The sequence below is a fragment of the Falco biarmicus genome, chromosome 5, assembly GCF_023638135.1.
Source record: "Falco biarmicus isolate bFalBia1 chromosome 5, bFalBia1.pri, whole genome shotgun sequence".
Classification (NCBI taxonomy): domain Eukaryota; kingdom Metazoa; phylum Chordata; class Aves; order Falconiformes; family Falconidae; genus Falco; species Falco biarmicus.
The window spans coordinates 13,618,660-13,635,346 of NC_079292.1; the positions used below are offsets into that span (position 1 = coordinate 13,618,660).

The 16,687-nt window shown below is 36.1% G+C and overlaps 1 protein-coding gene across 13 annotated transcripts in view; it reads right to left on the minus strand.

Annotated features, from left to right (window-relative positions):
* Positions 1–16,687, minus strand: part of FOXP2 (forkhead box P2) — a 445,070-nt gene that overhangs the window by 89,143 nt on the left and 339,240 nt on the right. Inside the window, exon 2 of one of the 13 annotated variants that reach the window (XM_056339339.1) lies at positions 802–872. The exons of the other annotated variants lie outside the window; for them this stretch is intronic. The gene's annotated coding sequence lies outside the window, so the exon portion shown is untranslated. The remainder of the gene's footprint in view (positions 1–801; positions 873–16,687) is intronic. 13 annotated transcript variants of the gene reach the window in all.

Sequence of the window (16,687 nt, forward strand, 5' to 3'; positions counted from 1 at the left end):
TATCTTTTGTACTTTACTACTACCTGCCAGCTTCTTAAGGCTTTCAGCATACAGGACAGGATTTTCTGACTTAAAACCCCTATTTCTATTTTCTTCTATTTATATTATGACCACAGAGTAGCCACCATTACAACATGACAGTTGTTGAAAAAAACATTGACTTTATTAGCATCTGCTGTATTTGGTATTCCTCAGAAACCAACGGTGGACAGATGCCCTTCATTCCTTACCTCACCCTTTGGGAAGTTGTTACCAGGCAGTGCATATGAAGTGTACACTTTTCCAGCTCCAGCCCCAGCCCCAGATTTATAAAATAGTGAATGCAGAGCTAAATTTGGGAACGGATTACCACAATCTGACCTGAAGCAGAATCGAAATAGTAAAGCCAATTGAAGGCGGCAAACTTTTTCTTAGAAAAGTGTTATCTGAATTCTCCTAGATTTCATCCTTAGCGTTAGCTAAAACAAGATTATATGGCCAAAGTCTTTTTGTACTATTTCTCTCTTTGCCGATTAATCACGGTTGATAGTGAAAACTACCATCGAGCTAGCTGCAGGTAAAAGAAAGTTTGCACGGCCATCACACTGGCATTTCAAAAGCACAGGATGAGTCTGATATCGTGACATTTAAAAGGCAAGAAGTCCCACTTAGATGCTTTACTAATCCTTTGTGTCAATCATGCTACTTGGCTCACAGCCGAAGTGTTGTCAGGAATACTGTCTACATCCTGAGTCTAAAACAAAACTCCAAAAGTGAATGTGAGGGACAGAAACTATAGAAATGAGGAAAAATTTCACTTACATTTATCCAAGATGGCTGTCGCTATTACTGTTGAAACTCTGCTATGGGCTGAGGTCACAAGACCCTGTAAGCTAAAATAGAGAAGCTTCAGCTGAGGGTAACTGAAGCTGCAGCACATTAAAATACATTTTAAGGTTATAGGTATTGATTGGAGTTTTAATATCTTGATCTATTTTCCCCAAGACATGAAAAGTGACCTCCACTTTTTGGTCATTTTTCAAGCCTGGAGGGAAGAGATTTTCAGTATTATCCTCTACCTTATTATAAGTGTGTATGTATGTTATATACAGTACGTGATATGATAGTATGATGGTTTCATTGGCATGAGTTTGGAGTTGCTACATTATTCACAAACAGTGAAACTATACGTGATTTATGCAGATTCTCCCAAACAAAAATAGATTAAAACCTTTATACAACATCACATCATCATGTCTGTAGGAAATGTGAATTATATAAAAGAAAAGCTAGCTTAAAAATATTCAAAAATGTATTAAAATGCATCACAGAGATTTTTTTCCTTTCTATAAAGCTAATTATGTAATTATGTACCTCTGAAGGAGTATGAGAACTTTTACATCCTAAAAATACCAAAATAACTTTAGAATTATTTTGTATGAATATGAATACTGTAGTTTGAAAATCTATTGCATCCTAAATTCTCAGTGCTTAAATCAAGTGTGTGATCTACTTACTAGGCAGCTAGAATCTCCTCTTAACCTGTGACATAAAGGCCCTGCTGTTGGCTTCAGTAAGTGGCTAGATACTGAATCTGTCACTAATTTTGGATCAAACATTCTCTCTTCTGGCCCACAAGCCACCGTGTGTTTGTGAAAAGAACTGACATGCAAGAGAAAAAAAGGAGAAAACAAAAAATAATACCTTGGGAAATCATCGTTAGTGTTAACAGCAAAGATTTGGAATGACAGAAGGAAAAAGACTAGTACAGTTCATTTGAGAAAAGTGCGTGATGAACCACCCCACAGTTTATTACCTGTCCTAGGATTGCACATGATATCCATCTATGTAAACATGCACTTGTGTACGTGCATGTATAAACAGATAAAAGCAAATCGCAAAAACAAATAGCACATGTCTTACAGGCTTTTCTATATCTGAAATGAAGGAAAGCAATTTCAAGACCACGAGAAATGCAATGAATCTGAACTACACAAATCCTGAAGCAGCCAACAACAAAAGCACATATATCATATATATTCAATATATGTGAAAGAATGACAAGTTGCCAAGACATAAAGCGAAGGACGGAATCTCTGTGCTTTCTGAACAAACTTAAAAAAAAAGAAATTTCCATCACACGCTACAGATGCTTACTGCATTTTTTGTGAAAGTATATTGTGGTTTATAACAGGTGAGAACATAACAGATGAGAACTAAGAAACTACCAGGATACTGCATCATTTTGATGTATTCAAAGAAATGGTGCGGACAAATAGAACTGAGAAATTCAGCGAAACTGTTACATATTAGAAACATTTTTATAAAACTCAGTCTAGAAGACATCATACTTCTACGAAACAAGGCAGTCAAACTCATCATTTGAAAGATAAGTAAAGAATACAGCATGAGTCTAACAAAAATGATTGCTGGAAAAAATAAGTGAAATTTTCCTACAAAAAACCGAGCGCTGCATTTTAGATTTTTAATAGAAAAAGAGAGCAAATGTTGTTCAGATTATGAGATCACCTTAAAAGGATGGGAGAAGTGATGACTCAGGTGTTTGTGACACAGGACTAAACAATTCACCTTTACCAAACCCATTTCAGTACTTAGATGGTGAGCCTGAAGTTTTGTGTATGCTTGTAAGCCCACGTAGAATGAGTATTTCCTAGACTGGATGCCATAGGATAGATGCCACATCACCAGAACACCATATCCTATGAAGTAGTTGCTTGCCTTCACCTAATGAGAAATACTAATAAAAAATTGCAGTCTGAAATGGAATTAATTATTCTTTCCATGAGCAGAGAGACTTCCATAACAGAATTTATGCAATCTAAACAGAGTGTGTTTGACTATGTAGAATGTAGTCTAATATGCTCAGTGTGTAAAGAGGTAAAGCTCTATCAACAATAAGCCTGGCTCATTTCATAAGCAGTAATTTATTTAGAAAAAAAAAAAAAAAAGAAAGAAAAATAGAAGTGGGAATGGGGGGATGTGGTTCTACCAAATGCAAGAAGTCTACGCTGGAAACCTGTATCTGAACTAGTCATCTGAGGTTACCTGTATAATTGAAGGAGAAACATAGGCATTTCTATGGCACAATTCATTAAACCCTAATTAGATGTCTAAATCAGATTGCATAAACAGTCTCTTAAAAGTGTGTTGACAACTATGTGTTGACTAAAAGTGCCTTGACTGCAGTGACAAAAGGCTCTTGAGCCCGGATTATTGAGCTGAATGGTAGAGAAAAGGTATAACCATCTATTGTCCAGTGAAATAAAGCCCCCTTCCAAAAAACGAATTATCTAACCTTGACTTCCCCTTAGTATGCACCTGAAATAGTCATTTGTGTTTATGTTAAACAGATGTAAAACCAGACTACTCTGTACTGACTTCACGTGTTCAGACTGCCTCAGCTAGGTGTGTGTGATGCCCTAAAACTTACTACAGGTGAACAGCAAAAGTAAAACCACCATCCACTCTGGTTTTCGTTCAGGCATGAGACGCTAACCAAGAACACTGCTGAAACCCTCAACCATTTCATTCTGTCACTGGATGCAGGGACATACCTATAATACTCTATATCCTACCTAAACGGACCAACCAACCGCCTCTCAAATCCCCTTCTTCCCCTTCAATTTTGAAGAAAAACTCATTGCAGAAGAAAATGAATGAAAATATTACAACCCACACATGCGTGCACACACACACACAGAAACCAGACACAGAATCTTAGATTACTAAGATTACTACCATTCATATTAAAGAAACGCCAAAACTGCAAAAATCAGCATAATGCTTCAGGAAGCCAGTCAGTAAGTTGACTTTCATGGTAATAGCTATTTAAGCAAAATTTTGTTTTGAATAAAGTGCCAGAAGTTTATAAAGTATATAAAATCACATGCTTAAAATTAAAATTAAAAATAATAAATAGTAAAAATGTGTTTCTATTGTGCAGTAGCTCAAATATAAACTTTTCCAATACTATGTATGCTTCAGCTTCACACAGCTTATAAGATTAGATGTGTCAGTAGCGCAGGCCTCTTCAGAGGTACATATGACAAACTTAGGCAGCCAGCAAGGGAACAATCACCATTTTGATAATCAATTTCAGAACTGAATTGAATTTCCAGAAATGATTTGAATGAAAATTAGCTCACAGCATGACGGGGGCTAGCACATTTGTTTTAAATGAATCAGGTGGATAAAAATAAAATAATAGAAAAAAAAACCCCAACCATATTATTTCGTAAATATTTACAGATTAATTCAAATTTATCAACTATGAAAATTAATCAGAAAGCAGATTGACAGCACCTCACACAACTCAGTGATCACCATTAATCCAGACAATGTATCAGATTTTATCAGAATAGAGGTCATGTTTTAAATGAAGGTAGAATTTGTTATGCATTATTCATCCATCTGAAAATATTACAAGGTGGGACAACTTTTTTATAGTTTATTACCATAGCATATTACAAAAATGCATTTGTAAAATAAATGTTTAACCGATGAGTCTATGACAAGTCGTTACAAACCATATTATAAGATGCAAATATTGTTAAAATATGTGTGCATGTTTAATGCATGAATTACAGTCATCAGGCATGGTATAAATTGTCATAAAATTTAACAAATTATAATAAGATATTTATAACTGGCATCTAAACATGAAGTGTGCACAGAGAAGTAAACGGTACTAAAATTGATCCTTCTATGAAGGCTCTTTTTTTCCTTGCATTTTACTCAGAACGAACCAAGTTAGGTGATTTTTTTTGTTTGGATCCTAGTAAGCAATGTCTGAGATAAATTCTTCTCGCTAAGCTTCCAAGGCAGCCAGAAACTTCTGTCTTCAGAAGATTTCCAGAACAAAATTACAAACAGTTCTCCATTAGCTAGGCAGCATTGATTAGCTTTAACAACACTTTCAAATTTATTCTTACGAAGAATTAAAATGAACTGAATTAATCCGAGTTATTTTTTTTTACAGACAAATTTTCTGAGGAGGTAAACTGTTGAAACTTTCTATTATAATTTTTTGTCTATTCATCAGAAAAAACAACTTTGACAGAGTAGGGAATAAACAACTTTACCTTTCAAATTTTGTAAGCTTGATCAGTGAAACTAAGTTTGCAGTATCTATCTGACCTAGATAAGCCTTGTATATGCTATTATAGTTTGTGTTGTATTTTTTTTTTTTTAATTTAATACCATACAGCAAAACATTGATTAGAGAAAAGGTATTTATGGATTTTGGCATATGTGTAGAATATAAACAAAGAGCTGTCACCAGGATACTTCCCAACTGATTACAGAAACAGTATTTGTCAGCTTGAAAGAGAAATTTATGTATGTTCCATCTGTAAGAGTCCAACTAAGTGGTACACGAGATCCTGAAAATAAAGAAATGTCCTTACTTCCAATTGTCTAGGAAGAAAGGAGAACAGATTGAGTAAAGAGAGAGAGAGAAGGCAACTACAGAGAGATGCCACAGTCACATCCTGCAAGCTTTTGTGCAGAAATTTGCTGGTATGTGAAATCAGTCATAATTACAATACTGAACTTTAATACTGTAACTAAATAATGTTATAGATCTACTCTAAATCTGCCAGGTTTCAGCTGCTGAAGAAGCTGATCTCCAGCTTCTGAAGCACAGTTAAAGAGCATTAGCTGGATCTGAGAAGTCTGATCTTGTGATAGGAATGTTGACATTGCTCTCCTCTTAATTTTCTCTGAAATTTAACAAGATTGAATGCCTGGAAGCAGGCCCTCAATACATTCAAGAAAGGAATAATGTACTAAATTTGGTAGAACAAGAATAGAGCCCTATTTTTATAAAAAAATAAACATAAATTCATAGAGAAAAAATCTGTTTCAAGCTTTTGAATACAAAGGATGCTTGAGCCTCACATTTCTGGAGACTGTAGAAGGGAAGGATCTCAAGTTTTTATCCTGTCCTAGCATCTCACCCTGCCCACCACTTGTAATGCACCTGGAGTGGGCACTCACACAGGCTATAAGGATCTGAATCAGTAACACCTACTCTCGTACTCATCTGGACGTAAACAATGTACTTGGAAGCCTGAATTTGAGCTGCAAAGATAGGCAACATCCTAGAGGACTTGGTGCATGCACTACCAGCTGAGGTTTTACAAAGCTTACTCCAGACCTATTTTACAAGGAAGCACAGGCGACCACACCTGCCTGCGGAATATGCCTCGGAAACACTCTTCCCTTCCCATCTGTGGAACCATGAAATATTCTCAGTTGCACATCATATTTCCATGCTGAAAGCTTTAGTCTTGCAATCCCACTGAGAAAGCAACATATTCAGCCACGAGGTGCTCCTGCTGTCTGCATATCAAGGCTGGAGTAAACAGTACATTAAGTGCCTCTGAACTTTCCCAGGCAGGAAAGTATTCAAAGAATTTGTGGCTAACAGCTTTGTTCCTTAAAAGCCCTCATATGCAAGGCCCTCCACAAATTATTTGTTTCTTCAACTTTTCCAAACATAAAAGAACTGGCAAAGCAGAAGAGGCTTTGAAGTCAACCCGAAGCCCTTCCTTCTTGTGTGCATATCTTGTTTCCTAAAGAAGTGACCGTTCTGATCAAATGATTGAGCAAGCAGTTCCTGGATAAGAGTGACCGTCTCAAAGCTAAAATGAAGGTCAAGAGAATACTGCTCAGAAGCATGAAAAATACTGTGCAGGACACTCCTTCACCCATCCAGCAAAGGCATTGCTCCCTGCTTGCTTGGGACACTGCTGGTGCTGTTTAAACTTACTTGTAAATGTGGACAAGTTTAAATCAATCCACCAGAGGCAGAAAACCCCATAACACAACAGATAACAAAACCAGAACACACACACACAAAAATAACCAAAATGTCCAAAATGAGGTTGGAAAAAATGATGAAAAGATGAACATCATAAATAAAATTAGCAAGAAGTAGTTTCTCTTTTCCGTATGTTGTTTTTTCCCTCCAAGGCTTACATGACAATTACTTAAAATCCCAATATATACTGCCGACATTGTTTAAGAAAGGAAGTTGTCTCACCAGCATCTACAGCTACTGTGCAATAATAAATGCAGGAAATAATAACAAATATATATAATATTTTCTACATACATTTCCACAGCGAGACATTACATCCTTCTTTGTCGAGCAGATATATACCTCTGTGACAGAACAATTCAACAGAAACAAAGGAGCCAACAGTCTGCTGGTTGATAGAGAAATTTAGTCAATTGGACAAACTGAAGAATATTTTCATTTCTAAAGGACTATATTTATTAACTGGAATTATTCTCATATGTGTAACTACTCAACAGGCTTTAAAACCAGCTGAGAACTGACAGAATATGTCTTCTTTCAAAAACTAAAATTTTGTTTTGGTTTTCCTTTCCCGTTTTATCTTGGTCTTCTTTGTAATTACTTATTCACTTTTAAAAATGGCTTTTTTCCTAGTGTACTTGGCAGTTTATGCTAGACACACAAATTTGGAAGAGGCCCACCACTCTAAATATGAATTGTCACCTGTAATTCCATGGTTTAATATTACAGTACACAAGGTGAAAAAAATCCAACTAAAAATGTGTACCACCCAGTACAGAGAAAGACACGCCAGTGTGCTCAGCTTGTAGTTTGGTGTAGTTCCGATTCACAGAATGGCACTGGCACTCTGCATGTATACCTAGAAATTTATCGGAGTAAGTAAACCAGGACTTTTCCTGAACTGTAAGTAATAAGTGAAATGGAAACTGTGAATTCTATTATTCAAGGAATAATCAATATTTTGTACTGAATTTCCAGACATCCTGTCTTTGTGTATCTGCATCTTCTGTTCAATTCTTCATTCTGTTGGTAGTTTGTGAGTTTCTCACCCACAGATTTCTCAAATTCTACTGTATGGCTAGTTAGAACTTCTAGCCCGAAGATCTACAGAAGTGCAAAGATAAGTCCTTGAAAACATGTCCTCAAGGACAAGCCCTTAGTGTTGAGCTGATTTAAGGTATTAGTGTAACTAAACAAATTTTCTTTACAGAGGGAAGCGTCTCATTTACAAAGTATGAAATCCTAAAATGAAAGGCAGTCCAAGGAAAGAGAAGCATCAGTAAGACTTCACCTCAAGGTCTTACAAGACTATACTGCACCAAAACAGACGGGTTATTCACGGCAATCAGAAGGCAGTGCTGTGTCCTTCTTACGGAACAGGACAATGCCAAATGATTTAGAGACTGGAGTTTTAATCTTTATGCTCCATGTCCCTCCTGATCAGGCCATTACAGGTTGCTATGGACTGTCTCCAACAAATCTTGGCGTTCATCTTTCAGGGTCCTGACCCAGCCTATCTGCAATTAGTCTGATGAGATTTACACATTCTTTAGACAGGAAAAGAAGATGTTCTGTGGAGTAGAAATCCAGCTCATGAATGAACACAGGCTACTGCGGTCCCAGTAAGACAGGATATGGAGAGGAAAAAGAAACAGAAGCAGAAAAATGCTATTTGGAGTGCCTGTGATATGACTGTAGTGCTAAATAGGATGAACAATAAATATTCTTCACAGGCATACAGTCCAAGCCTAGATAGAAGTGGAAGAAGTATGACGGAAAGTCTCATGCTTTCCTGCCTTGCACAATTCAGATGAAAGCTTTCTCATTTAGACAACTGAATGAGGATGACCTTGATGGCAGGAATTGTGCAAAGATACCAAAGTACCTGCTCCAAGAAGAGACTCGGGTCAGAAAAAGTAAGAGTTTTCTATGCAGCCATACAGAGACTGCAACTAATACAGTGCTCCCAGAATATGAACAGTGAGGAGGCTGCAGTGGTATATTTTGTTTCTAATAAAGTCTGGAATCATAAAACTATCTAACAGGAAAGGACTGAGAATTAGAGCACAGAGCAGAATAAAGCACTATACAAGTAAGTTAAGTACAAAAAGCCTCTACAGGCAATTCACTAGCATGTGCATACATATACATATATTAAAAAGATAATTCACTTATCTGTACAAAGACAGTTCTAGTGTAGTTTGGGTAACTGATTTGGGCAAATAACCTGATGTCATGGTCTTTAGTAAACAAAGCTCCATCAGTCTGTCAAATGACAAGTTTGTTCTACCTGCTCAAGATTTAGGGAGTAAAGCAATGTCACAGATATTAAATGCATTCTCTTTTTTTTTCTCAATTAAGTAAGTACTATTTGCATTATTATTATTAGAATTTCTGGTAACAGTTTTTAGAAACAACCTAAATGACATTTGTAATTAGAACATATTTTTATATAGAAAAACAGCTACCCTCATTTTAAAATAACAGCTTACTGACAGAAACTGTTACATACAGCAGACTCACACCGAGATACGTATGAACAGGGATGAAACCACACTCCCCTGTGGCTTTCAAAGTAAAGCTTTGCAAGGTGTTACATAGAGACACAATGTATGGCCTGAAATAGCTGTACTGCATAACAGAAGTACCTGTGGAGAGAGGGAAAAAAGAAATGATCCTTCTTCAGGCTGCTGAATGGTATTTTTATATTAAAATGAAACATCCTAAATTCAGCATAATGTTATCAGATCATACATCAAAATAAAAATGGTATTATAATGTTTTTGTCAGCACACTTCTCAATTTTCATAAACCTTGGGTTGTTTCCTTGTTTCCATTTTACTGTAGACTGAGGAAAGATGTGACTGTTATAAAAAGATACAACTTGTTTCCTCTACCACACTGTGATTATACTTAATTTTTAACGGTCAGTGCAGTTACATTATTAGTGTAAGCAGTTAAATTACTAGTGTATTTTCTATCATATTAATCAATACTGCTTTTTTTCTCCCAGCATGACATTCACTTACCATTACACATTCCTCTGGAGTGCCACATAGTCGTCTCCAGTCTTGATAAGGCTAAATAAGTTTTTTGGTCATCTTTAAATTTTGACACATACAATATCCTTCAGCACATTTTTCAGTTCACAAATATATTAAACAATGCTGTTTAATGTACTGGTCAGTGGCATACAGAAATGTTAACCTTTTGCCATGCTGAAAACTGACAGTTTACTCCCACCCTATCTCCCATCTCAAAACTTTTTTATGACTTATGATGGAACTTTAACTTCCACAAACTGTTCAGTTTTCTTAAGAATTACTTGTGAAGGACTATGTCAAAGGCATTTTGAATGTCCTTTTAAATCGTATGTCTTGGTCTTACATTAAAAACATATTTATTTTGGGGACATTTACAAATATTTCTTGCAGATTGAAAATACTGGAGTCTTCTTAAAACATGCAACAGAGATATGTGTGTGCTCTGCAATTTCAGTAAACTTTGAGGCCACGGAAGAAGAGCACGATTTGTCCCCCAGAAAGGTCAGACTACCAAAAACTTGCAGCCAAATCAGTAACGGAGAAAAATTAATTTTATCCTGTCAGAATGAAGCACTTCAATGCACACGGTAAATCACACAGGCGATGAAAGACTTACAAGTGTAGCTGCAGGAGTAGCATGGGAATTACTGCAATTGTATGAAGGCTCCCATGCTGCTGACCAGGACCATACTGTAGGCATTGCACAGACAGAGTAAAATGATTGTCCTATCTGAGACAAGAGATGACAGTGACAGACTGATAGGAATTACCTGTCACGATAGCAGGCGGTGTATGTGCTGAAGCTTTCTATACATAAACTGGGAAAGTCTGAAGGACTGACTTGCAGGAGGATAATGAGGTACCTCACAATCATTACAGACAGCACAGGAGAAAGTACAATAGGGCTTATCTGAAAATCTAAAAGTAGGAAATTAATGTGTTGGGGTTTTTTTCCTACCTTATGAGAAATAATGGGCACCGTGAAGTCAGTCTGTGAAGGATTATAAAACTGAAAACAAACTGCCTGCACTTGATGCTTTGAAGGGGAACCGGGGAAAGATGCAGAGAGAGATGTTAGGAAAATAATCTGTGTGCAACAGTGGCAGCAATGAGACAAGATGACATTTGTCATGTGCTGAAAAGAGGCTGGTTGTTGTAACTGAGAAGTGGAGAACCTGCACGAATGTTTCAGCTCAGTGCACAGTTTAAAAAGCTGTACCTTAGTATGGATGTGAGGAATAGGAAAGAGATCCAAATTCAAGATGTTGTTTATGTTCCAAGCTTAAGACAACCATCACGCTGATACAGTTGACAGTGATGGAGAAAGGGGGTGAAAGAGAAAAGATTATTCCTGTTAGTCTTTAAGTTGATGTCTAAGCATCCACAAGCTGGTATCAGGAAGATGGGATGAGTTTTACCTGTTTGGGATTTTTATTTTTTTAATAGAGCAAAATGTATCTGGAGTACAAATCACAAATATGATAATTAGGTTGCTCATTAGATTAAATACAAAACAGATTCTCTGAAGAAAATGGCAAAAAAGCAATAGAAGGATAAAAAGAAAACCAGGAAATAGTTGGATGGAATTGGAAGAAGAGAAACTCCCTATAGTTACTGAGATCAGGACACTGAGCTCACAAACTGGCTAAGGGGACGAAGAAGTGAATGGCTGAGCCAAAGAAGTCAATGAAAGAAAGCAGCAGCTTCAAGTATGAACTTGTAATCAAATTTGTCAGCTTCTATCATGAAACCAGTTTAATTCTTTCATGTTGCTTTTAGTGTCAATTCCCTTTTCATGGCAGAAGTAATTTTTTTTTTTTTTGAAAATAAAGAAATACCAACAGGAGAGTACAGTTGACAAAATCTGCTGCTATTAGCAGCACTTTCAGCTCAGCCCAAGCGGTGACTGAGAAAAAGTGAGAGAACCTGCTGTATTCAAGACTGTCCTTGAACACTTGCTATGAAAAGTCACCTTCAGTTACTATTTATGTACCGATTACTTATGAAAGAAGACAAGGTTTTGTTCTTGCTGATTGCTCAGTAGGAAGCGTTAGTTTCTCGGCAGCCAACAGAAGTTGCCAGTGATCCTTGAAGCTGAAGTTCCCGTTTGCAATTACAGAAGAGAGTTCTTTCACCAGCACCGTCTACAGGAAATACCATTTAAATGTCTCCACAACAGTTACTGATATATGGTATTTGGATTATGGAGCCAGCAGGGTATTTGATACAACCTCACAACTTTCACTTTTGTGTAAACATATATTTAAATACCTATCAGATTATTAGCTTTCTGCTTAGTGATCGAGAAATAAAAAAACCAAACCGTTAAAGGTCCAGATACCATTACAACAGGGAACTCAATTACTCTTTTTTGGAGAGTTTAGGGCAATGGCTATCTATTGTTTTCCCAATTACATTTGTTGATGTTTTTTTTAAATATATAGAACATTTAGAGTACATTCAGCTGCTCTTGACATCATCTACTTTATTTGCTTGGTATTTCCTAGCACTACACCAAAGCTATTTCAATGCAACAAAAATTAAATGTAGGAACATGATAAACAGAAATTAATATTTTGTTAAGATTTTTGGCACTGAATTTTTTGTGACTGCCATATTGTACTCAGAAATATTAAGAATGGGCTAATAAAGGTGGAAATGGTTCGCAAGGGAAAAAAAAAAGCCCAACTGACAACTCAAGACTCAATCCAGCCCATGGTAAAGTTGATGACTGTGTTAAGCATAAAGGAAAGAGTTAATGTAAGACACATTTGTAGAGCAAAGCAGACGTAATTTCAGAGCAAACTGTAAATAAAAACTCAAATGGCTCTAAAGCATTCCAATGAGCAAAAGAGCAGTGACAGAAAAGAAGGATCAAGACTAAACCCTTACCTCTATGCTTTCTATCTAAACTTAGAAAACAATGTAATTTTTGGGAATTAAAACAGGTGCTGGAGATGTTACAGAATATGTGATTCATAACATAACTAGGAAAAACACTGAATTCTACATAGTTTTGTCAGCAGACATTTTTCTGATTCGTACTGTTTTCATATAATCCTACAATGTTAGCACTGTTTTGAACTTAAATGATAAGACCCTTGATTAGTACAGAAGAGCATAATTTATCAAAAAGCAGTTGTAGATTTAATTCATTCAAGACTCTTATTATATATTTTATTGTAACAATCACCACTTATTTTGTAAGTAAAACATTTTCATGTTTAAACCACCTATTGGAAAAAAACTTATGTCTGCAGCCTAATACTATCTAAATATACTGCCTTTCTTAACTCTACAGGGAATGCTTTCAAACCAAAAAATGGAGATACAGCGCCAAAACTCCAACCAAAGTCCACAAGAGGCATGTGGTTCAACACATTCTCCTACATGTACCCTATTAGCTATCAGCCTGATCAACAATACGCTTTTAAGTAAAGACAAAAATGAGTATTAACTGAGCAAACAGTATACATTATTATGTTCAGTCAGTTTAAACTACATATAAGAGACTGCCTTACACTGAAACAAAGAACAAAAAAACTGTTGAGTCATCCAGAAAGGCTATAGAATTTAACAGCAGATGAAATGTAATGTTCATTAAAATCAGCATTATATTAAAAATTACTTCATTTTTTTAGAAATATAAACCTCCTTATGAATATATTAAAAATTTAGAAGAGCCAAGTTCCATTTGCTCTTTTTTTTTGTCTAGTCCCCCACCTGGGGAACACCTAGTGCTGCTCTAGTGTGAGCCAAAAAGGGAAGGAACTGCTAAAACCGCCCATGATGTAGCTATACAGAGTACAGAATATGCTTGTGTGTACATAGATGTATGTTACTCTGTAGTTTTAGTTTAAGTGCATTTTATTATATGTTGCAAAATCAAAGATTGTTCCTTAGAGGCTTACAAGGTGGCTATGGATACCTGTTCATAGCTGCTATCATTACGTGAAATCAAAAAGCTTAATTTATATGAGAATAGGCAGCTGATAGTCTACAAATATCTCCCAGGTAGTCTATATATATCTCCTGTATCAATAATATATCAAATGCTACTCCTTAATCAACTCCTAGTCATCCGTTAGTTTTCATCAAGATTAAAAAGAAAAGGAAAAACCCCCAACCTAATGGACCAGATATTCAGTGATATTCAGATATCACAATTTGGAAGGAAGAAAAAAATATTAGTAAGTAGTAAACCTAGCCATGATTTGGCAAAAGATATTTTTAGCTGTGGTCTAATAATCAGAGTGATGTAGCTCTATAAGAAAGACCCAAACAGTAAAGAATTTTTCCTATTGGATAGAGACATAATCTTCATATGTTATAAACTGATGAAACTCATTGCTTGCTTGATGTAAATTACATTGCTGACAATAAAGTGCATTTTGAGAGAAAGCACTATGCCATCAAGTGACATTTTTATTTGCAGTGTGAAGGAGAACACCTCTGGAAAAGCACTCCATTGAATTTTTGGTTGTTGCACTCTGCGCTGGAGCTCACTGTTCAGGGCAACTATTTTCAAATACTGTACTGAAACAAAATAAAATACTGAAAAAATCTTACACACAGTGTGATATTCTATAAGTGGGATATACCATGAGCTAACACAGAGATGACATTTGAAATAATGGACTAGATCTTTCCTGTATTTAAAAAGGCAAAATTATAGAATGCCTCTTCTATAGAACTGCTGCCTTTGTCCAGTAAAGGCTTGCTTGAGGGTCTTCCACAAATGTAATAGCGAAGTTTATAGGACAACATATATATTACAAGTTGTTGAAAGGTGTCTCTCTTCATGTCATATTGCAACTCATTTTACTTGCAGACTTCAAAGAAGCCACTCTCCTCTCTACAAGACTCAAAAAGCAGTGCTGTTTTATAGGGGGGAAAAGGTACAAGGGACTGTGTATGTAGGATGTATTCTAGAACCTCAGAAACCTCAATTACTTTGTGATTTTCAAAAACACCCCTTACAATATATAAAATGGCACTTCCTGCATTGCAGCTTATTTGTGCTTTGATACATACACACTGAAGGAATTTAGTGTGTATTTTTAATACATTTTCTGCAATGCATGAGAATTTTCCTTCTGTAATGGAATTCCCCTTTCAAATAAAATTAACAAAACCAAAACCATACTTAAGAAAGGATGTCTCCAAAACTCCTAATGAAGCTGCTTGTAATATTCAATAAAAATATTCATGAGACAAACATCTCTAGGCAAACCTTTTACCAAATAATAAGCAAAAAAAAAAATAAATTAAATCTTCCACATTTTAAATGCTATCTTTAACCTTGGAGACATTCTTCACATGAACATCCACATTTTCTATTAAATTGCTACTTTTAGACAGTACTCTACGTAGTATGATCCTCTTAATCCACAATTCAGGACTGATAATCATTCTTTCCTTTGTACATTTCTAGGGATCTGCCGAAATGCTTGGCTGCCTAAACTACAGTAATTTCCTTCATGCAATTGTAAATTAAATTTTGTAGAATTGGAGAGTGATTTAAAAAAAAATAAATTCCTTTTAAGAACTAATACAACAAAGAGAATTCAAGAGAAAGAGACATCCACGGCTCTGTAGGAACATAAGGAGGCAGAACAAAACACACAGAAGAAACTACAATTTTAAAGTTACATCATATGTACTTTCCTTGGCTAAGCTGAAAAATAGTATAGCATATTTTATACAAACATAAAGCCCCTGTAATTTTTACCTTGTAATACTTCTTTGTCCACTCGTTAATACACCAATTAAGAATACTGACTGAATCATAAATGTTTTCCCCCCACTTATTGGTCATTTTCCCTGGAAAAATACAAGTTGTTTACTTTATATTCTGTTAGTTCCAACTGTGCCAAAGTGACTAGGTCCAGTAAAATAAATAATGCATTCCCTGGAATACCACATGAAAAAAAACCCCCATATTTGCATAACAGCAGCTACAGGGATTAAAAGAAAAAAGAAAAAAAAAAAAGAAAAATAAAAGAATGGCCCTACTATTGTGTTCGTTACGGAACACTGACAAGTTAAAAAGATTGCAAGGATGGCCAATAACTTAAAGAATGTAGCAACTCATTTTAACTAATAGTGACACTAGGACAACGGATTTATATGAAATTGCATTACATATAGAAGATTTGCTCAAGGAATCATAGAATTGTTTAGGTTGGAAAAGACCTTTAATGATCATCGAGTCCAACTGTCAGCCCAACACAGCCAAGTTCACCACTAACCATGTCCCTAAGCATCACATCTAAACATCCTGTAAATACCTCCAGGGACGGTGAGTTAACCACCTCCCAGGGCAGCTGTTCCAATGCTTGACCACCCTCTTGGTGAAGAAATTTTTTCCCAATATCCAATCTAAACCTCCCCTGGCACAACTTGAGGCCATTTCCTCTTGTCCTATTGCTTGTTACTTGGGAGAAGAGACCAACTGCCACCTCGCTACAGCCTCCTTTCAGGTAGTTGTACTGAGCAATATGGTCTCCTCTGAGCCTCCTTTTCTCCAGCCTAAACAACCCCGGTTCCCTCAACTACTCCTCATTAAGACTTGTTCTCTAGAGCCTTCACCAGCTTCACTACCCTTCTTTGGACATGCTCCAGCACCTCAGTATCTTTCTTGTAGTGCGGGGCTCAAAACTGAACACAGTTTTTGAGGTAACTTTTTTTCAATTAAGGGTGATGATTAACTCATAAAAGCCCTAAATCTACCAAACATTTTCACAGATAGGGAACATCAAGCTGGCAGGAGCCCATCAAAGATACTGCAATAAACTATTTGAATTCTGTGAAAACTTGT